This window comes from Leptonychotes weddellii, chromosome 9 (assembly GCF_054177405.1).
Source record: "Leptonychotes weddellii isolate Sample4059 chromosome 9, ASM5417740v2, whole genome shotgun sequence".
Lineage (NCBI taxonomy): Eukaryota > Metazoa > Chordata > Mammalia > Carnivora > Phocidae > Leptonychotes > Leptonychotes weddellii.
The window spans coordinates 31,630,354-31,652,760 of record NC_138377.1 but is presented as its reverse complement, the minus strand read 5'-3'; the positions used below and the strand labels follow the sequence as shown (position 1 = coordinate 31,652,760).

At 37.9% G+C, this 22,407-nt stretch overlaps 1 protein-coding gene across 1 annotated transcript in view; it reads left to right on the top strand.

The window, feature by feature from the left end:
- The first annotated feature begins 524 nt into the window (after positions 1-524).
- Positions 525-22,407, top strand: part of FUT8 (fucosyltransferase 8) — a 259,999-nt gene continuing 238,116 nt past the window's right edge. Inside the window, exon 1 of the mRNA XM_081829752.1 lies at positions 525-952. The gene's annotated coding sequence lies outside the window, so the exon portion shown is untranslated. The remainder of the gene's footprint in view (positions 953-22,407) is intronic.

Here is a 22,407-nt window from a genome sequence, read left to right as displayed (position 1 = left end):
GTCTGAGCAGCAGCGATCCCCTCTGAAAAGAAGCAAGGAGCCTGCTTCAAATCTCCAGGACCACTGCTCCTTAGGGCCGCGGAATGAACTGGCTCGGGCCAGTCCGTTCCCCGGCTGTCGAGAATACGACATTCCCTGGAGATGGCGCTCCCGGGAGTGGGGAGTTCGGCTCGAGTCGCGCCGCCGTCAGCCTCCGGCCTGCAGGCGGTAGGGGGCGGCCTACGCTCATGTAGGAAGCAGGCGCCCAAGCGCAGCTGCTGCCCTGCTGGAAGTCTCCCGGTCCCTCTGTGGCCCGCGGCTCTGCCTGGCAGCGGATGCTGCAGTTACGCTATCCACCGGCGCAGCGAGAAGGGGGCGGGAAGCAGCCGTGGCACATGCCAGGGTCGCCGTAGGTGGCAGCGGCCGGCGCATGCGCGCCCTCTCCCAGAAGCCTGTAACGCTGAGGGGCGCGCGCCCCCAGCCGCGCGCGCACGCTTGCGCTAGCCAAGGCTTCCCCGCCTGCGCTCGTCAGAGCCGCTCCGGCGCGTGCGCGCGTTATCTCCGGCCGACCCGAGTAGCGGTGTTCCCTCAGCTCCAGGCCCCCGCCCCACACCGCCCCTTCCCAGCCCCCAGCCAACCGGTCCCCTTCCTCTCCTGGCGGAATGGGGCCGGTGCTGCTCGGGGTCGCGCGCCCGGGACCCGGCTCGCGCTCGGTCTCGCGCTGTCAGCGACTGCCCCGCTCGCGCCGCCTCGCGCTCTCGCTCAGTCAGTGGCGCCGAAGGCTCCGTTAAGCGGCGGCGGCGGCGGTGGTGGTTCCTGTTTCCGTTTCTTCCTCTCCCTTCAGTCGGGAGTAGCATCCTCCACCCAGCCACCCCTCCCACTCCCCAACGGGGCAGCTGCGGCTGAGGGCTGTGGCGGCGGCGGTGGCGGCGGCAACTGGGTACGGCGGAGATCGCCTCTGCTCCCGCCTCGGGTAAGGGGGCGTTTGGGAGCCGGGCCCCGCGCCCCTCGGGGTCTGGGGCTGGGCTAGTGCGGGATTCGTGGAGGCGCCGGGGATGTGATTGGGGGCTGTTGCCGCTCTTTTCCCCCAGGCGTTCCCCGGGCCTGTTGCTGCAACTGCTGCTGCTTACCCAGGGGCTCCGGGAAAAGTGGGGAAGAAGCCCCCGGGACGCTCTGGCGCGGCCCGGGGGCGCGGGCTGGGGGTGAGGGGCGCCTGCAGCCGCGGCTGTCCTCGGCGTCGCGCATCCTTGCTTCGGGCAGGGGCCGAAGCCAAGGAGAGGAGAAGGGATGGGGGCGGGGGTGGGAGGTGTCCCTCTTTTCCCTTCTCCACCTACCTGCCCTTTCGCCAGCAACTCGGTCCCTGTAATCACGGACTGTGGGGAGGAGGATGCTTGTACGTTACGGGCTTTTGTGAGGGGTTCTTGGGCCAGAAATCGGGGGGTGGGGGCTGGACCCGTACAAAGATCCGCTCCCGGCGAGGGGCCAATGCCTGGGCAGTTAAAGGCGTGAGTGCCGCTGCACCCTCCAGCTGATGTGGGAATGATCAGCTGGCGGCTTTTGAGTATCTAAACTTATTTGGGAAGGTTAAACGAGTCCTTATTAATTAGTTAAAGGAGATTTTTTCCTGCAAGAGTGAGTGGGTTGTCGGGTGCAGCACCTGTTCTTTTACTGTGGGCACTGCAATCTTCAGGCACACACAACGTCAGAGACGCAGTGTATATCTTAAGTTAAATGGCAGTGTCTTGGTTAGGGTTTATCCCTGGTGAGCTTTTAGCGTTTTGCCGTGTATTATTAGCCTTTTGATTGAGGCCTTGGAGAAAGGCAGAGAGAGGTATTGTTTCTTCTTTCCATGTTTGAATTAATTTACAGTGGACTTAAGCCAACTCTAGAAGGTGAACCTAGGAAGAAAGGCAGAATCTCCAGTAGATAACCCCAAACTTCAAGGTAAGGCAGAACAGATTTCAACAAGTTTTCAATCAGTTTCGAATTAAGCTCATCAAGGGTAACTGACTGAACTTTGACTTGGCTCTCTTTAGAAATTGTAGGCAAGGTTTCATTATAGTTTTTTTACTTCTTGTTACTCCTAGGGTTAAGTGTATATTTACTTTATTAAATTTAAATTTCATGTTTTTATACATAGGTCTTTTAAAGGGTGCATTATATATATGAAAACATTTTAGGAGAGAAATTAAGCATAACAGCACTATACTGAAATAATGGAGCAAGTTGTGTTTTCCCTTCTTTAAAATAACCTAAAAAGCAACCTAAAATCCTATGCCAAATGATAAGATCTTGTACATTGCCAGCTTTGTGAAATATACCATAAAATGTGTATAGAAAGTGGCAATTACTTGATTTATAAATACTACAGTAGTAAGGATAAGGTGGGCATTCAAACATTTGTATTTGTGAATTTACAGTTTAGTATATAGAAATGTAGGGAGTTAGAAACGAATAGGCTATAAGGACCATTGAAGGGTGATTTGGGGCATGGATTTTCCTTTTGCTGCTTTTATAAATTGAGAATTGTACTTGAAGAGCTGAACAGCTGGAATGAAACTTGTATAGATTGCAGAAACATGCAAAAGTGTATCTTTGATCAAGTAGTGAGTTAACATGAGGAGTATACTGTGGTTTATTAGGATAGTGAATCAAAATAATTTCCATAAAATATAGCACCATATAGATCATTTAGGATGTTCTTAAATTTAAAGAGTCGCTTGAAGTTGTTTTCCTACAAGTCATCCTATTTGAGATGTATGGAATTGAAAAAAAACAATAATTCTGATTACATTATGCAGTGTTTGGTTTCAATTTTAATTATTTATTTTTAAAGTACTGGAATGTCCTTAAAAGTGGTGAATTTTGAAATTTGCTAGTGGCTTGGAAAAACTTGTGTTGTTAATTTTTTTAAGTGCAGTTATATTAGTAGGTTGGTCTGGAGGGGGAGCTAGTGCCAAAGCAAAGCATAGCTTAATATGTGTTTGAACTTTTAAAATGCCCAAACCCAGGTTTTTGTGACCAGAAGGAACATAAATTTTTAATTAAAAGAGTAAGGGAATTGATATGGGCATATATCTGAACATAGTTATTTGTGGAATATATATATATACATATATATATGTTGTATATTACAAATAACTTAAAAATCTTTTCATGATCTGGAATAATGGAAAGTATATGCTTAAGGCTTATTGAATTTCTCATTTACAATCTCAGAAAAATATGCCCCATAATGTAGAGTGTGTGATAGTAGTTTCTTAACTTTCTTGTGCATTGCATCACAAGGGAAGTAGTCTTAATCCTTTGTGCATGTTGTATGTTCTTAACTTTTTTCTTTATAATAACCTATAGTCCTAAAATTTCAGAAATCTAGTAGAGTCTTATATGGGCAAATATATTGACTGGGTAGTAAGCTAAGTATTTATCAAGAGTAGAGATACTTTCATTAAGAAATGGACCCTTCAGACATCTGGAAAGCAGGATGCCAAGGTCACTTCTTAACCTCTGTCTCCTGTAATATAATGCAGTGAGTCTAGCCTGTTTACTAAATTGAACTTGGGCCTTTGAATATACAGCAATTATTTTTTGGTTTATGGCACTTTAGGTTAGATTTCTCAACTGTAATTAGGTATGCGAATTTACTTCTCACAGTTCATATATTCTTTAAATTCAAGGCTAGAAATTGATAATGTATATATTAAAATAATTAGAATATTTTGTTTTCTGAAGATAGTGGTTGGGCTGTTTGTTCTCTCTTGCTCTCCATTATGTAAACAGAATCTCAGTGCTGATAAAATAAAAAATAGATTCTTTGAAAAGAATGACAATACCTGTGAGATGAAGAGTAGTGAGGTGTTCACCATTTTTAAGGGGTTTATGCTATAAATTAAACAATGTTTTATAAGACATGCCAGAATATTTTTATGTATCTTTTTCAATTTCTTAAATGGTTATTTTTGATTTACTATAAACTGCATTACTAAATTTCTTGTTTTAATTAAATGGTAAATATACCCACTTCATATTATAGGACACTTATAAGAGTTACCATTTTATAATCATAAGAGTAAATATAAACCAAATGTAATTTTTTTTTAACTATAAAACACAACTGGGGCACTTGGCTGGCTCAGTTGATACACCATGCGACTCAATCTCAAGGTTGTGAGTTCGAGCCCCATGTTGGGCGTGGAGGCTACTTAAAAAACAAAACACAGCTAAGATTCTAAACAATGCTGAAGCTAAAAGTATTAACTATTGTAGTACTTTTATACCCTTCGTCAATACTAGTCCTGTTGGTACTCCTCAGATGAGGTACCAACTTCCAGGCTTCTGTAGTGAGCAGTAGTGTAGTAGGTGTGACATTTAGAGGACAGTTCAGTTTTTTCTTTGGTTCCCTTCTTAATGAGTGTGTGGCTTATATTTCTGTACTATTTGGTATACGGTTTCTTTTTGGCGGTTGGAATTGTTATTAAATTGTAGTTTGCTATAATGAGACAAATGTTTAAAAGTAAAAGATATTTACAATCAGTTTTTAAAAAAACATTTTAAAATTCCCAACAGAAGATTATTATATAGGGATGTATATGCATTTAAGATATATTTTTTAAGAGATTAGTCTTATGTCTGAACCTTCTTTTCTCTCTACGTTCTACTCTCCAGCCTACTCTTCTTCAACTTCCCTCCATATCCACAATTTTCTCTTTGGAATAATTAGGGATCAAACCAGTAAAATGAACGATATCACTCACCTGGCATAGGTTTTTCTTCCTTGATTAAATAAATGACCTTATTATCAGTCTCTACAATATTCTAAACATATAACCCATATACACTTTATATGATACTATACATTTTACTTTTAATGGAAGAAGAACTTATAGGGCCTATGGGATTATGCTGTGTATTTCAATATTAGTTACTCATATTTGTTACAGAAAGCAGAGCTATATGGTTAATTTCATTTAAGTTTTCTTTTAAAAAGACTTTAATATTTACCAGAACCTAATAGCTCACTCACCTATTACTTTTTAAAAATATCTTTTTGTGATAATTTGTTTTGTTTTTTGTTTTTTTGTTTTTTGGTCATCAGAAAATGACATGTGAAGAGGAAATATGTTTCGAGTTTTTTAAAAAAACTGTACTGATGTGGCTCAGACTTGCTTTTGCTTTTGGTTCTATAGTATAACGTCTTCATTTGAAGCACTGGAATAAACCTTTAAAGATCACTATTGAAATGCTCCCTATTTTTGTTGTATCCTAGAACTTGAGTTTTTCACATTTATTTTAACAATGGGATAAACTGAAAAAATATGACAGCATACTGATGTTTCGATTGGATTTAACAGTTCTACTTGTCACAGTCTTGATGACTGGTTAATGTAAATAAAATTCACATTATAAAATATGTAATAAAATGTTGATATTAATCATATATGTAAATGAGAAATTAAACTACTGTTTATCTTAGAATCTGAGTTATGAGAAATATTACATGATATGAACTTTAAATGCTATAACTTTCTGATTATAAATGAACAAAAGTAACATAAAAATAGGAGATTCTTCTATTTAATTTACTGCAAACTTCTAACTAAAATGAAAATGAACCTGTTTTGTGTTTATGTACATCTTTTTATTCAGTTGACTGTTAATGAACCATGAATGAGTTTCAAATTTTTAATAATTTTGTGGCTGGATTATATCCCTTAAATGAGATATGAAATTCCATTAATACCTAGAGCAAGAATAAATTTGCATGTGGTAAAAACAATATTTCCAAACCATCAAACTATAAAAGCATAGCAATGTTATTAAATGACTTAAGTCATCATTCCATAAGCTAGTTTTAAAAATAATTTTTATAATTTTAAAAATATAATTGATCATAATATCTTGATTGGTGGTAAAGGTGGGAAAAATATAATTTGTAGCTTCTATATTATATCCATTGTTTTAGACTTCACCAATTTTGGGGCAGTCAGTGAAGGGAAGGAGATTGAGAGAGGCAGAGGATCTTACTGGTTGATGAGCCTGCTTTGTTTGGAGGTGAGGGAGAGTTCTTTAGTTTTTCTTTGTCCCTCCATTTCTTTCTTTTCCCTGTTTGTCATCCTTACTCTCCCAATTGTAGGAAATGTGGCAGTTGACAATATCCTTATAGGATTTTTTTTCTTAGAGTTCATAGAACATTTCCTGGTGAAACATTAGCTTTTATGTTACAATAGGTTTATTATAATGATTTCATTTCCTCTGAGGCGGTAGGCAAGAGACTAGAAGAAATTCAGTTGGGGTAGAGTTTATTATTATTTATTAAAAAATGATTTTTTGTAACCATGTAAAAAGGGATATGGGGTTGTTGGTTCATTAATTGTTAAGGGCGCTGCATCAGTCTGCTTAATATTTAATATATCATAATCCCCCTCTTCCAGTTTCCTGGAATGCATTCTCATGTCTCCTTTGTTATTTCTGTCTTCATCTATGGAGTTTTTGTGTATAAGGAATTGGTTTGTAGAACATCACTTCACCTTCTTTGTGTACCACATTGCAGTAAGAAAAATGTAAAAAAAAAACAAACCCCAAAACCGTACTGTGTCCCTTGAAAAGAACAAACTAAAATGAGCAGCAGTGTTCTCCTTTCGTGGGAATACTGTTAGCAAGTTTAAGCCAGTTATTGTGAAAAGGTCACAAGGAGAAAGTGTATGTTTGATAATTAGGGCCCTAATCATTTGGGATCTGACTGATTCAGTTTCTCTAACACATGGAATTGTACTTGAAAGAGAAATATATTCAGCTGAGATTGTGTTCTATTTTTCCTGTCTTGAATTCTTTGAATAACTGCTTAATTCATTCAGTTACCAAATGTCAAAAGATCGTAATTTTGAGAAACCTACTCTTTAAAATTAGAGTTTAAGCTAGGATAAACATTTCGCTTTCTTTTTATAAGTTTCAGATTTTTCTTTCTCTTTTAGGAAGTTTGGTGAAACTCTGGGGCTTTAGGAAGGTGGTAATTGAAATTCTTGAGGCCAAAAGTTCTTTCGTTAGCCTTAGTAAACTGAGCCTCAGCAGCATGGGAAATGTAGGTTTACTAAGTAATCCTGACTGCTTCCTCTGACATAATTACAGATATCTAGGCCTCCATTAATTAAAACTCTGTTTATTTTTAAGGTTCAAACAGTGGTGTTTCTCATAGATGTAAAACATTAACTGTTATGAGAGAGATATAACTTACTCTTAATTTGTAAGTAAACAAAGAATAGGCTGTCAACGCTGAGTAAACTGAAGAGATGTATACCTAATAAGGATGCACAAACAATAAACTGAAGAAACTTGCTAATATGCAATTAAGAATGGTTCCTCTTAATAAAAAGACTATTAGTGTTTAAATTATAGTGGCACAAAGGTGTCATGAAAATGAAATCACTAAAGAATTCTGTTTTGGAACAATTTGTCAGACCAGATAACAGATGAAGGAGCACATCCTCTATTCTTTTTTTTTTTTTAAGATTTTATTTATTTATTGGTCAGAGAGAGAGAGGGCACAAGCAGGGGGAGCTGAAGGCAGATGGAGAAGCAGGCCCTCCGTTGAGCAAGGAGCCCAATGTGGGACTTGATCCCAGAACCCTGGGATCATGACCTGAGTCGAAGGCAGACGCTTAACTGACTGAGCCACCTAGGCATCTGCACCTCCTCTATTCTAAACTGTCTGCAGAGGCTTAGAGCAGTGCACATCCTATCTAAAAGGAAATAATGATCAATAGTGTTTTCAGAGGAATTATGCACATTTCCTATGTGTATATTTGTGCACTTCCTGTTACTTTCTGTATCCATGGAAAATGTAAGGGTGGAAAATAAAGTACCTAACTTTTGGAAATTCTGAAGGGAAAAGGATCTGAAGTTTGCAAAAAAAGCTGTTTTTTTGGTGTGTGTGTGTTTTAGTGATACTTTTTTTTTTTTTAAAGATTTTTAAAAATTATTAGAGAGAGAGCTTGAGCAGGGGGTATGGGGGGTTGCAGAGGGAGAGGGAGAAGCAGACTCCCCGCTGAGCAGGGAGACCCACATGGGTCTTGATCCTAGGACCCTGAGATCATGACCTGAGCTGAAGGCAGACGCTTAAAGGACTGAGCCACCCAGGCGCCCCTGGTGATACTTTTTGACGTATAATTCCCCAACAGCTTTATGGACTTAAAGACAAAATCTGAGTTCCTTCTTAGTCATTTTTTGAATAGCTTTATTGAAGTATAAATTATATCTCAAAGTTTGCAGCTTAAGTTTTATTTATTTTTTTTAAAGACTTATTTATTTTAGAAAGAGCGCACACGGTGGGGAGGGGCAGGGGAGAGGGTAAGAAAGTCTTAAGCAGGGGAGCCTGGGTGGTTCAGTCGGTTAAGTTTCCGCCTTCGGCTCAGGTCATGATCCCAGGGTCCTGGGATAGAGCCCTGCTCGGCGGGAAGCCTGCTTCTCCCTCTCCCACTCCCCTGCTTGTGTTCCCTCTCTCCCTGTGTCTCTCGCTGTCAAATAACTAAAATCTTAAAAAAAAAAAAAAAAGTCTGAAGCAGACTCCCTGTTATGAGCATAACACGGGGCTTGATCTCATGACCCTGAGATCAAGACCGGAGCCGAAACCAAGAGTCAGACTCTTAACCTACTGCACCCCTCAGATGCCCCCACAGCTTAAGTTTTAATAAACTTATATATTGTTGTGCAGCCATTATCACAGTTTAATTTTAGAAATCTTTAATTCTCCAAAAAGTTCTGTCTTGCCCACCTTCCCAGTCCCTGCTCCAACTCCCAGCCCTAGGCAACTGATCTCCTTTTTGTTTCTGTAGTTTTGCCATTTCTAGAAATTTGACATTAAGAGAATCATACAATATATATTCTTTTGTGTCTGGCTCCTTTCATTTAGTATCATCCTGTTTAGTCATTTGAATGAATGGTTAAAGTAGAAAAGCTTTAAACCTGGAATCAGGAGATTGGATACTAGCATTAGCTTTGCTACCAAGTGTATAAACTTGGGTAAGCCACTTGTTCCCCCCTGGGCCTTTGCTTTTTTTCCATAAAATGAATTATTTGGATTTTCTTCTATTCCAGTTTTTACAGCTGTGTAGATATTCACTGACCTTTTCCTAGAATGTATCTGAACTTTCCCCCTTAAATATAGTCACTTTACTATTATTTTTTGAATCAGAAATGAGGCTTATGGTCTAATTTTTTTTTTTAAGATTTATTTGAGAAAGAGAGGGAGCATGTGTGAGCTTGTGGTGGGGAGGGGCAGAGAGTCTTAAGCAGACTTGATGTCCGACTTGGGGTTTGATTTCACAACCCTGAGATCACTGTCTGAGCTGAAACCAAGAGTCAGGTGCTTAACCAACTGTGCCACCCAGGTGCCCAAAAACGAGGCTTATAGTCTAGTATGTGAGTCAGCTGTGGACAAATATGGGACTGTCTTGAAGAAACAAGATGGTTGATTAAACTTTTTCTTGAACATTTCTTAGTTCGTGTGTATAACTTTGAGAATAGGGACAATCATAAAAGCTGAGTTAATGATTTTTAAAGAGAAGAAAGGCAAAGTTTAATAATTCTCAGAGGTAGAGCTTTAAAAGTGATTGAAGCTTCTTACGAATGTAAGACAAAGACTATGCTTTTAGTTATTTTTTTGTTTTCGGAGTAGAATATGGAATGGAGAGATTTTAGTTTAGTTTAAACCAAGTTGGGTTCAAGGCAGTCGAGTGAGATTAGACTGTTTTTCAAAGAAGAACCAAAGACAATGTATAACTACCATTGGGAAGACTGTCCTAGGGCTCATGTAGAGGCAAAGCTGATAGGTAACATTCAGGTGTCAAACTAAGGAAAATAGACACATATAGGGAGTTAAAAAATAGTGCTGTACATATGTAAATGAATGTGTTTGTAACAGGAGTAGACAACTGTCTGCGTAGGCTGGTATCAGATATGCCAAAGGGTTAATGTGCATTTTCAGTATAGTATAAAAAAAAATAGAGCACTGAATAACAACTAGCTAAATTTAAAAATGAGAGTGCTGTGACTACTTTCAAATATTCAATAATTTGACTCTTAGAAACCATCAGAGCTTCTTATATTGCCTATAATAGTAGGAAGTATGGTATAAGATGATTGAATTTTTATTTTTACCCAACGTACTAGAATGTATGAGTGGTAACCCACAGATCAGACACTGTGGAGGAGGGGAATATAGCCGTAAATATATTTTAATGATGGAGTCATTATAGCAGCATAAGAAAATTTGTTTCATGCTTTATAGTCCTATTTTTTGTTCACAAGTGGTATTTCTAATTTAGGTAAACCGCCTTATGATAACCAGAAATTTCCCCAAATGTGAAACCTCTATTTAATCAATGAAGATTTGTCACTTTGACAATAATATAATGATTATGTTAAGACTCTAAAGGAGTTCTAAAAGTTGAATCTCATAGCTTTTTATGCAATGGCAGCATTCTAGGAATAAGTATGAGAACTTTCTAAGGTAACTATTTTATGGCAACCATATTCTTTTAAATATATGCCATGCCATATTTATTTTTAAATGTCTCACAGAATTTGTAATACATATAAAGTATCTAAATATGAATTGTGTAATTGGAAAAATTTCAGTGTAAAGGAAAAGAGATACTTTAAAGCTTCAAAATATTAAAGATCTTATTTTTCCAGCGAATTTTTATTTTTAAACATAATAATGGGTACCTGGGTGGCTCAGTTGGTTCAGCATCTGCCTTCAGCTCAGGTCATGATCCCAGGGTCCTGGGATCGAGCCTTACGTCAGACTCCTGCTTGGCAGGGAGTTTGCTTCTCCCTCTCCTTCTGCTGCTCCCCCTGCTTGTACCCTCTCCCTCTCTCTCTCCTGTCAAATAAATAAATAAAATCTTTAAAATAAAAAAAAACATAATAAGTGAGCAGCTGTCAAAAGATACAGCCATTTTTTAAAAAGATTTTATTTATTTATTTGAGAGTGGGAGAGAGAGCAAGCAAGCATGAGCAGGGGTAGAGGCAGAGGGAGACGGAGAAGCAGACTCCCCACTGAGCAGGGAACCCGATGTGGGGCTGTATTCCAGGGCTCCAAGATCATGACCAGAACCGAAGGCAGATGCTTAACCGACTGAGCCACTTAGGCGCCCCTCCAAAGATACAGCCATTTTTAAGTTTAGAATTCCTATTCTCTGTATAGTTCTCTCACATACTTGACTTTAAGAAAATAGACATTAAGGATTTCTTGAATAATCAAATATACTACTTGAATATTTAAGCAAAGCATCAGAGCAAGACACATTAATGCAGTAAAAATGATTAATTTAAAAGTTTTATAACATAGTAAAGAAAAAATGCAGTAATATACAATGGAAAAGAATACTTACAGAAGGAACATCATTACCTCAAATCAGATACAGAAGGCTGTTTTTATAAAACAATAACAGTCAAATCAAATAGGCTAAAGAATTTGTGCCGTTCTACTAGATAAGTGAAAATGAGATTAATAATTATAAAGAGTGCTCCAAAATACTCACACTGGTTGGCAATTCTTTTGTAATTGATTTCCTGCAGGGGCTATTTCTGACCTTTTCTACTCCCTAGCCCCTGATTCCTGTATACTGTTCCCAGACTTTGTAGGTTTTTTTCAATTACTTTTTTTTTTTTTAAGAGTAAGAAGGTTAAGGCCATCAAACAGACATGTCTTCAGCGTTGCTTTTCTTTATCTCTAAATTGTTTAATTTCCCTTCCTCTCTACTATTTGGTGTTAGGGATGTATCATTTTAGGCTTACATGACTATTTCATGGCTGCTACTTTTATCCCTTCTGTTAGACTATATGGGCTTGTTAGTTAACTCTTTTATTATTTTTATTTAAATCTCCCCTAACATCTTCAATGGCCTAAAAAAAAATCCACCCAAAAAACACCTTTTCTTATTCTTTTTTCCTTCTTTCCCCTTTTTTTTTTGTATTATCCAATAGCCCAAAGGAAAAAGCAACATGTATATTGTTTAAATTTTGCTATCTTCTTTTTCACTAAAGCTATTTTCTCTGTTGTTACCAGTGACCTGAATTGCCAAATAGAGACTTTTTTCAGTTTTAATTCTTGCTTTTAAATTATCCAGATTTGACACAGTGAACCCCTTTTCCTCCTCCCTTCTTATAAGGGAGCTTATAAGCTCTCTTGTATATTCTAGCCACTCTTCGTTCACAAGGTCAACTTGTTTCTTAAGTATTTGCCTTATAGATTTTTCTTAATCTAGCTGCTTTTCCTTGGAGTGTTACCTGGTCCTTTGGCTTCAGTGAGTACCTCTTTCAGATGACTCTTACACTGTTAAGTGCCTAACCTTCAGTTTTTAGCTGGAGAGCTCCACCTGTTTGTCATGCCATTAAGTTCAACATGCTCAATTTGAATTTTCTTTCATTTTCTTTCTCCTAAAATGTATTCTTCTAACTTTCCTTTCTCTATTATTGGCTTATTCCTCCCATTACCCAAACTTGAACTCTGAGTCATCTTTGAATTCCCCATCAAATCTATTCAGTTGTTAAACTGGAAATTCTGTTACTACAGCGTTTCTGTTTCATCAGCTCTTTTCTGTTTCATTATTTTTTTAAAGATTTTATTTATTTATTTGACAGAGAGAGAGAGAGAGAGAGCACAAGCAGGGGGAGCAGCAGAGGGAGAGGGAGAAGCAGGCTCCCCGCTGAGCATGGAGCCCGATGCAGGGCACTATCCCAGGACCTTGGGATCGTGACCTGAGCTGAAGGCAGATGCTTAACCGACTGAGCCACCCAGGTGCCCCTTCTGTTTAATTTATTACTACAGAAATTTTTACGACAGAAATTTTTACTACAGAAGGTTCTCATTACCACTAACATATAAATAATTGTAATTTGGCAATTGCTATGGTAGAGAGGAGGCAGAGAGAGGCAGCAGTACTATTAGGGTGTGGTAAGTGGAGAAGGCTGTGTTGAAAGGAGGTGATGTTTAAGCTTAGCATCAAAGAATAAGTAGGGGCATTCCAGGCAGACAAGCTGAAGAGAGACTTATTGGAAGTTTATTATATGTTGTCAATTTATACGACTTTTGCTTTAATCCTTACTGCATGTGTGTGTTTTTTTATATTGGCATATGTAATTGCCTTTCTTCAGATATTGATGAAGATGAGTGAATGAACAAGGTAAAGCCAGAGTGACACAAAGTAGTAATATATCTTTATTACCTAGGCTTGAATGAGTAGAATGGTAAAATGTCAAGTGGTGAAAAGTGAGCACTACCTGCACTGAAGACTTAAAATCTTAAAATTTACGTTAAAAGCTGTCTTTAAGGTTCCTGGCACTTGGAATGTAAATCTAGTGGACAGCTGTTTTCAGTCTACTTATATATGGCTTTACCTTTTATTTCTCTTTATACACATGTTTGCCCTACAGCAGGGCTAGGTAAGATCTATATATTAATAGCCACTAATATTGGGAATACGTTAACTGAAGGCCACAGCAAGTGAAGAGATAATTTACTGTTTTTGCTCCCTTAGAGAAACAATGTTTTGTGCTTTTAAAATGGGAAGCATTAAAACCAACAGTTCCAAATTGGCTTAAAAAGATGACTTACTGTTTTTGTAAATGGGAAGAGCAGAGGTGGAGCAGTCCAGGAGCAAAGAGATCCAGGAATTTAAATGATGTCTTTAGGATACTTTTCACTTCCTGACTGTACTTCTTTCTGTATGTTAGTCTTATTGTCTGCTTACGTTAGAAGTCTTTCATGACAGATGCACAGCCTCAGATTGCTGAGAGCTTACAGTGAAGAACTGAGAACTTTCTGAAGGAAGGCCTCTAATGAGGCCCATCCTTCGGCTAATCACTGTGGGGAATTGTCATTGGATTGTCATCAGAACCACATAAAACTGGGGAAGGTCAGTTCCCCAAAGGATGGGAATACTATTAACTAGAGAAGTGGGGGAAGGAATGTGAAGTAGGCAAAAGCAATCTGTAGTCATTGCAGAGGAGGAGGAAAATAAAAGTTGTAAACACAGGGAAAGAGAAATGTGTACATAGGTGAGAGAAGTGAGTAAAGGGAAGGGGACTAGTGTCAGTTGAGAATGTGGTAAGCCTTGTCTTAAGCATTTTATATTTTATCTCTATGGCTTACTAGAGGCAGCTATATTATCTACAGAGGATAACCATTTCTAGGTATAGTAATTTTTTAAAACCTTTTCTGATTCTTTCTTTTTTTTTAATTTGGCATACTTTTATTTTTTTATGAATTAAATTTTCTTTTAATTTTTTAAATTTACATGCAGTAAAATACATACTTTGTCATATACTATTCTATGTGTTTTGACAAATGTATAAGACTGTGTATACACCGCCATTAATTATCAAGACATAGAGCTCCTGTTGCCTCTTTGTAATTAGCCTCTCCGCCTCATCTCCAACTCAGTGGTAAACACTGACCTGTTCTCCATGGCTGTTGTTTTGCTTTTACCAGGATTTATGTAAATGCAATTACAGTTGTGTAGATTTTGGGTCAGCCTCTTTCACTTCGAAAATGCCTTTGAAATTCATTCATGTTGTTGTGCGTATTAATAGTTTATTCCTTTTCATTGGTAAGTAGTAATCCACAGTATGGATGGACCAGTTTGTTTATTCATTCATCTGTTGAGAGACATTTGGGTTATTTCTAGTTTTTGGCAACTACAGGTAAAACTGCTATAACCATTTGAGAATAGTTTTTTTTTATGAATGTAAATTTTCATTTCACTTGGGTAAATACCTAGCAATTATATGGTATGTGTATGTTTGATTTTGTAGGTAACTGCAAAACTTTTCCAAAGTTGCTATACCATTTTGCATTCCCACCAACAATATATGAGAATTCCAGTTGCTCTTCATCCTTGTTAGCACTTGGTATTGTCAGGTTTTTTTGTTTTGTTTTGTTTTGTTTTTTGTTTTGATTTTAGCTCTTTTAGTAGGTGTATATCACTGTGCTTTTAAATTATACTTTCCTGATGGCTAATGATGCTGGGTATATTTTCATGTGCTTTAAAATACCTTTCTTTAACATTCTGAGAATACTTTTCTGCTTTTTAAAAAATGATTGCAGGGACGCCTGGGTGGCTCAGTCAGTTAAGTGTCTGTCTCCTGCTCTGGTCATGATCCCAGGGCCCTGGGATTGAGTCCTGCATCCGGGGTGGGGGGTGGCTGCTTCTCCTTCTGTCTGCCACTCCCGCTGCTTGTGTGCTTTCTCTGACAAATAAATCGAATCTTTAAAAAAATGATTGCAGTTTTTTTTGAAAACAGAACAATGGCCTTGATAAGGGTTTTGATAAGCATTTGCGTTATAGCTGGTGCATTGCAAAATCCAGAGGACACCATTCACATTAAAAAAAAAAAAAAAGGGCTCTCTGGAGTTGTGCAATGCAGCAGTGTTGGCTATATATTTACAGCCATTATCTAGAATTATCGGTGATTAAGTTCCATGGAAAATTTGAGTACTATCAAATGATGCGTTTAAAAATCATTTTTCAGTGTTTCTCTGAAATGAAATTTTGTTCAGGAGCAGATTCTAAAGAAGTGCCCTATAGGCAGTATGTCTAATGGATCAGTCTTGGGAGATAGAAAGGCCTATTTCAGATATTCAACTCCGCCATTTACTGCATGAGTGACCTTGGGCATCTTATCTAGCTTTTTTGAGCCATTTCTTTATCAGCAAAACAGGGTTGATAGAATCTCCCTTTTGTGGATGTGGTAAGAATTATCAATAATGCATGTAAAATACCTGACACAGAGTGGACCTCTTCAAGTTGCAACTGCTTTTACTTCCATTTCTTACTGCTACTTAGCGCTGATTACCCAAAAGCCATACCCAACAAAGGCTTTAGGGTACCAGCAAAGCAGCGGAAAAAGAATTTGAAAAAAGATTGAAAGCACTTAATATTTAAAAAAATTTTATGAAGTAATCTGGAAAGAATTTTATTGTATTAACTTAGTTGTGTAGCATTTAATAGGGTGGAGTAGAGGATTATACTATTATATTTTCTGTACTTGGGGCTTCTAAAGGTCTTAATTTGGTCTTACCACCATCACCCACCATAGCTACCCCTGTATCATGCCTGTGGTAAAGAAAGACTCTGAAATGTATCATCTAATGTTTAGGGTCTTAGAAATGCAGTTTCCTTGTTTGAGACAAGATGATATGAATGAATACTAGTTAAGACATCATTAGTTCTGTCCAGTAAAGTGAGAATATTTGAGGTTCCAGGGAATTATTTTTTAAGATTTTCTTAAACTTTGTAATTTCTTCATGATTAGTGTTTTAAAAAATTTATTTAAATTCGTTAATTTAATGTAATATGAGTTTCAGGTGTACAATTCAGTGATTCCATACTTACACACAACACCCGGTGCTCATCACAAGAAATGCCCTCCTTAATCCCCATCACCCATTTAACCAACCCCCTCACCCACCTGTCCTCATCATGATTATTCTTGTGATTCCAGGTGATTATAGTAAAATCCTAAAATAGCAAGGAAGGAGAACCAGGAAGATTAGATATGCTTTATGAATATAAGGAAGAGGTTTACCAAGTAATGGAGTGGGTATGGAGAGGAGTTAGGCTGAATTTCTGGACCTGGAAGTAACTTAACTCTTAACTGAAGAAGAGTGATAGTATGATTTTGTTTCTTTGTTTGGTTTTAAACTATCTCTCTCTACCTTGGTATTTTCTGTTTGTTAGACACATTGGTTTTATACCTTTGTGTAGTGAAGCAGTTTTGCAACTTTGAACCAAATTAGTTTGATTCACACTTTTATTTCTCAAATGGACTTTTTAAAGGTAATCATATGGAGCAGAGTAAGAAATATTCTAAGAAGTAGAATTAAAGGTCCTTTTCTTTTTTTTTTAAGTTTTTATTTTAATTCCAGTTGGTTAACATACAGTGTTAATATTTAGTTTCAGGTGTAGAATTTAGTGATTCCACACTTCCATACAACACCCAGTGCTCATCACCACAAGTGTACTCCTTAATCCCCATCACCTGTTTCACCCATTCCCCTATCCTCCTCCCCTCTGGTAATCATCAGTTCTCTATAGTTAAGAGTCTAAAGGTCCTTCTCTTCCATTTCTTCTGTCCCCGGTAAGTAATAATATCAAAAACATTTCATTTTTGCCATTTTGTAGCTTCAGATTAGAGAAAGGAAAGTTTGCATTCACATCTCTTATCTTCATCTAACTTTGTTGCCTTTGACCAACTGTGGCATATTCTGTTTTCCTCAAATTAACAAAACCTAGATTTTTAGTGGGCATTATCTGCGCTTGCTGAAAGACTAAATTTCTGAGGTTCTCTTGCAGTTAGGTATAACCTTGTGAAGAAGTTCTGGTCAATGATATGTAAGTGGAAGTGGGTGATACTTCCAAAATTCTATTTAAAGGGAGAGTTGTATCCTTTTAATCTTTTTCTCTAGCTGCCAACTTAGACCACGAGGATAGGGGCTATATTCCAAAGATAGTGGATTGGAGAGTGGAAGGATACTCTATGTTGATGACATGGTAGAACAGTCCTGGACTGCCTGTTTTCAGATTATTTTATGTCAGAGAGAAGTAAACTTCTATTTTGTTTAAGCCACAGTTAATTTGGGTTTTTCTGTTATCTATAGTTGAATCCACTTACCACCACCCCCCTCCCCCCATCACACACATTCTAAGGCAGCTTCCCTTCTCTTGCTCTGTGGTTGAACTCTTGGTACCATTCACTTTTCTACTTTTTATTTTTTATTCCCTTTTTTAAGGTTTTATTTTTTTTAAGTAATCTCTACATGCAGTGTGGGGTCAAAGTCATGATCCCAAGATCAAGAGTCACATGTTGCACCGACTGAGCCAGCCAGGTGCCCCCACTTTTCCACTTCTAAATCCCTGAAATCTCTGCTCTCAATATTTTCTACAATATTTGTTCATAGGTACAGCATTGTAATTAGAAGCTGCTGTAAGTGCTAGTTACATAGTTTCTGAAATTTTAATAACTTTGAAGAAACTTTTTAGCCAAGAATATAAAAGAATGTGTAAGTGCAGTTACAGATACTTTATTTCATAATAAAAAATATATTTCTTTTTGAAAAAGATTTTATTTATTTGAGAGAAAGTGGGCACACGTGGGAGCCAGGGGAGGGGCAGAGGGACAAGTAGACTCCCCACTGAGCAGGGAGCCTGACTGTGGCTCCATTCCAGGACCCTGAGATCATGATCTGAGCCAAAGTCAGAGGCTTAACCGACTGAGTCACCCAGGCGCCCTGAAGAAGATACAGTTTCTAAAAAATAATGTATAGTTATTAAGTTGCTCCCCAGCCCAACCACCCCCACTCCTCAGTGGTGATAGACATAGATTGGTTTGGTTAATTGGCTACCAACAACTCCTCCAGTGATTTGTCTAGATCACTATTAACCCTCTTGTTACCTGCCTCTTTTGGAGCATTCATATTACCCCTACTCTTGTCACAGGGAAATACAATAATATGGGGAAGCTTCCACATCAGTTATTGGTGCAAGAATGGTTATATGAGATGAATAAATACTAGCTCTGTTCTGGGTTTTTTGGAACTGTACATAGCAGGGAAAGAGATCATCCTCTCTAGTCTTGAGACTGTAAAGATGTGGAAAAACTGGGTTTAGGAGAATCCTACTAATACCCAGAGAGAAACAGAAATAGAGATGGAAGGATACAATCCAGTCTTTTCTTTGGAAAATGGACATTGTACCTCATCCGGGCTAATTTAGAATCTCTTTTCTAGTAACTTTTGATAATTTGTGATTCAGACATAATTTCAAGTCAGATTGGGTTGGGCACTTGAATTGGAGGGTCAAATGAAGGGACAGAAGTTTCTTTAAAGCCATACTCCTAAATATAAATAAATATAAATAAAAAAATTAAAGGGTGGTAGAAATTATATTCTTTGTTACTTTGAAGGAAGTTCGTATTGGTTTATTAATTTACTAATGTAAGATGTTAATAATAGAGGAAGCTGGGAGAGTGGTATATGGGAACTCTGTACTATCTTCTGAATTTTCCTTAAATGTAAAACTTCTAAAAGAGAAAGCCTATTTTAAGAAAAAGTTAATTTTTAAAAATTCTGAATAATATAAATTGCTTGAGGACAGGGTCATTTGACTTGTTAATATTTGCATACTTAAGGTCTAGCGTAGTGCCTAGCACAAAATAAGAAGTAAATGTTGAGGAACATCGTTACACTTAGGTTATTTTGTAGGAGTTTCTGGAAAGATAAGAAAGTTGGAAAAGAAGCTATTAAATTTTCTCAGTTTTTATTAAAAAGCTATGAAAATTCAGTTTAATCAAGTTGAATTTATTTGACTACATTTCCTACTCAGTGCATTGCATAAACTTTCTATGATTGCTTGTGAAGCTAATTTTAAATCCTCAGTGTTGTAAGTGATTTTTTTTTTTTAAAGATTTTATTTATTTATTTGACAGAGAGAGACACAGCGAGAGAGGGAACACAAGCAGGGGGAGTGGCAGAGGGAGAAGCAGGCTTCCCGCTTGATCCCAGGACTCTGGGATCATGACCTGAGCTGAAGGCAGACGCTAATGACTGAGCCACCCAGGTGCCCCAGTGTTGTAAATGATTTTGAAAAGACATCAAGCTTAGTTTAGTTGATAAAACTATATCATTTCATTAACGGGTTGCGTGCTGAAACATTTACAGTCCTTTAATAAGTAGACTTAAATGTAATATTTAAAAAGAAACCTGAGTATATCGATGTCATTAGCGTTAGGGAAATGCAGATTAAAACCACAAAGAGATACCACTACACACCTATTAGAATAGCACAAAACCAAACATTCTGACAGTACCAAACTGGCAAGGATGTGGAGCAACTGGAACTCTTACACATTGCTGATAGCAATGCAAAATTGTCCAGCCCTTTAGATAAATTTTTCAGTTTCTTGTAAAGTTAAACGTACATTTAGCCCATGACCCAGAAATCCTGTCCCTAGGTATTTTCTCAAGAGAAATGAAACTATGTTCTCTCAAAGACTGGTATATGAGTGTTTATAGCAGCTCTGTTCATAATTGTCAGAAACTGGACATGACCCAGGTGTCAGTGTGTGAATGGATACACCATACAGTGGAACACCACTCAGTAATAAAAGGAACCAACTTGGATGAATCTTAAAGCATTACACTGGGTGAAAGCAACTTGTTTCATGATTCCATTTATATGACCTTGTTAAAAATGCAAAACTATAGTGATGGAAAATAGCGCTGGTTATCGGGTTATGTTACTTATGACTACATATAACTTAGGACTATAAAGAAAGAGTATGGAGTTTTTGGTTTTTTTTTTTTTTTTTTAAAGATTTTTATTTATTTGACAGAGAGAAAGACAGCCAGAGAGGGAACACAAGCAGGAGGAGTGGGCAGAGGGAGAAGCAGGCTTCCTGCGGAGCAGGGAGCCCGATGCTGGGCTCACGGGGCTCGATCCCAGGACCCTGGGATCATGACCTGAGTCGAAGGCAGACGCTTAACGACTGAGCCACCCAGGCGCCCCCAGTATGAAGTTTTTGGGTGTAATGGAACTGTTATGTATCTGTGTATCGGTGGTAGTTTATATGTTAACATTCATGGAACTGTATTCCCCTGAAAAAGTCAATTTTACTGTATGTTAATTTAAATAGGAAAACAGAAGACATACAAACCGAATATATGTCTGCTTTATAAAGCTTTTGTAAATAAGCTTAACTAAATAAGCTTATGTAATTACTGTTTGCTGTTTTCTCTATTAGATTTTTTTTTTAACTTTCAAGAATTTGTATAAGGTAACTGGTATCAGAAAATCTTTTATGTTAAAAGAATTAGTACTATAATCATTCTGTACAAAGAATTTGGGTGGTCACATTTTTGGATAGGCAATAACTCGTTTATTGAAATAATACGGTTAGTTATCACTTTGCGGAACATTTAAACTATATTTTGCTCATAATCATGGCTAAATATTATTTTTCCTGTTTTACACATGAGGAAACTGAAGTGTAGGGTATTAGATGTTTTGCCCTAGATCACTTAGTAAGAATGTGATAAAGCTGGAATTTCAGCTGTTAACTGTTGTTACTGTGTTTATGTATTTTCAACTAATTATCTAATTATATTTTACTTAATATCAAGGTAAAACCAACTACAATGTGCATATATACTAATTGGTGGGTCAAAGCAGCCCAACAGCAGTCTGGGTAACAAAAATTAACTAACTTGGCAGTATAGATTTCCTTTTGCAAATGAATGTAGAGGTAATAGTTGCATGTATTAATAATTTAAACCATAATGTTTGCCAAATTGGCCATTAAGCATTATATTTATAGTTTTTATGCACCTCAACTAGAAATAGACAAAAAGGAAAATAAAAATGTGTTTGCTACAGTATGCCAAATTAACTTGTAATACAGTTTGTCTTTGACTTACAAATACTTTAAATTTAAGTCCCCTATAGAATAGAAATTGCCTGGGAAGTGACTGATCTCTATGTAGAGGAATGCTGTCTCTTACCTGATTGTTCAGATTTTCCAGCAGGCACTATTAATTAATTTTCTCTTTAACTTTGAGTCTCTTGGTGAACCCTTGCCTCTCTGCAAAGCTGCCATGCTGTCATGGGTGTCACGGACATTTCTGGTCTCACTGACAAACAGGGAGGCAATTGAATTCCTGAGATCACAGTTTAGCACTCAGAATATTAATACATCCACCCTCCTCCCCACATACACCTAGACACATGCATGTATATTTTCCTGTATTTATAAATGGTAGCTACATATTGTTGTTAAGTTACAATTTAAATATTGGCTGGCCTGGGAATAGAATGACCATTTTTATTTTATTTTATTTATTTTTTAAAGATTATTTGAGAGAGAGAGTAAGCGAGCACGAGCCGGGAGGAGGGGCAGTGGGCGAGGGAGAAGCAGACTCCCCGATGAGCAGGGAGCCTGATGAGGGCTGGATCCCAGGACCCTGAGAGCATGACCTGAGCCGAAGGCAGACGCTTACCCGACTGATCCACCCAGGTGCCCCTATTTTATTTTATTTATTTATTTATTTATTTATTTATTTATTTATTCTTATGTTAATCCCCATACATTACATCATTAGTTCTAGATGAAGTGTTCCATGATTCATTGTTTGTGCATAACACCCAGTGCTCCATGCAGAACGTGCCCTCCTCAATAGCCACCACCAGGCCAACCCATCCTCCCACCCCCCTCCCCTCTAGAACCCTCAGTTTGTTTTTCAGAGTCCATCGTCTCTCATGGTTCGTCCACCCCTCCGATTTCCCCCGCTTCATTCTTCCCCTCCCGCTACCTTCTTCTTCTTTTTTTTTTTCTTAACATATATTGCATTATTTGTTTCAGAGGTACAGATCTGAG